This window comes from Penaeus monodon, chromosome 15 (assembly GCF_015228065.2).
Source record: "Penaeus monodon isolate SGIC_2016 chromosome 15, NSTDA_Pmon_1, whole genome shotgun sequence".
Lineage (NCBI taxonomy): Eukaryota > Metazoa > Arthropoda > Malacostraca > Decapoda > Penaeidae > Penaeus > Penaeus monodon.
In genome coordinates this window covers 35,420,789-35,422,279 of record NC_051400.1, presented here as the reverse complement: position 1 = coordinate 35,422,279, position 1,491 = coordinate 35,420,789, and positions in this window count along the sequence as shown.

The following is a 1,491-nucleotide window of genomic DNA, read 5'->3' as shown; positions in this document are numbered from 1 at the left end:
TCACTTTCCTTAAATAACACTTTGAGATTCTAGACCCACCTAAATAGGATGCCATTAGAACATTTGTTATAAGGAACATCGACATGCAAATCACCGAATTTAGTGACGATGAACTAGACTGTATCCCCCGACGACCAACGCACGCCGACGTTCTGAAACTTATACAGGCAAACAATATCAAACATACATATGTCCATAACAATACTTCCGACGATCAGCTAATGAAGGATAACCTGAACGGCAGAACCATTGATCTCACCGTTTTCAGAATACAGTATGTTAGCAGTCACGCTTGGAGAGCAACTCGGATGGACACCACTTCTTCGCAATCAGTACTAGCAACTACGGGAGGACGTGAAGGAAGAACGCAAAAGATTATCCGCTAATCACCGGAACAAACTTATACAGGAACCCGAGAACAACAATCCTAAACAAATCTGGAAAACCATAAGACCTCTTCAGGGATGGAGCCGTGAAGAAATACTTTATATACTAAGCTCCAGGCATGAGAAAATACTAGATGGCCGGAAAAAAGAAGAGGCGTTTCGAAGTTTCTGGGAAGGAATCTTCATAATCAGGCCTAATGAGAACCGTTACTTCGATATGCAACATGAAATTATGGTCGATCGTTATTTCTCAGATAACAGGCACAGACTTCTCCCTTACAGCGACGCACGTGCACACAGACTAGTCGATAACAATCATTTCACAAGAACTATAACAATGGGAGACATCAAATCTCTAATAAATAATTTTAAGGACAAAGCCCCCGGCCATAGCGGCGTGCGAATGAGTGATGCATTTCCCGAATGTTGCCTTCACAGAATTAAAGAATATATTTAACTGGGCTCTTGCAATAGGCTATTTCCAAACCACATTTTAAAAATGCCATAATGGTATTAACACCAAGGGATGAAAAAGATTCCAAGAAAGTTGAAAGTTACAGACCAATATCACTCCTACATATACCTGACAAACTCTTCGGAAAAAGATATCAACAACAGAATAAAAATATACATGGAAAACAATAATCCCTTCATCCCTAATCGATACGGATTCCGGAAAGGAAGAGAAGAGGCACACACGCCATAACTCCATTATAGGAAACATCAGTGCAACATAGTATGTTGTGATATAGCGTAGGCTTTCGACAAGCTATGGAAGCCAGGACTCCACTTCAAAATCCTTCATATAAATCTCCCTGGCAGCATGGAGAGAATTCTTTGCAACTTTGTAGAAGACTGCAACTGCAACGGCAAGAATGGGAAATGTAACAGGACCAAAGTTTCCTCTGCTGAGCGGAGTGCCTCAAGGGTCAATACCGAGTCCTTGAATGACCGAGAAACAACTGTGCTGATGACAATACCCAGATCATATTATATTCACTATGGTCTAAGGATTACTAGCAATAATGGCAGCAAATAAAATAAGAATAATACATGAATTTGAAAATAACTGGAGAATCAAAATCAACAAAAACAAATTCCAACT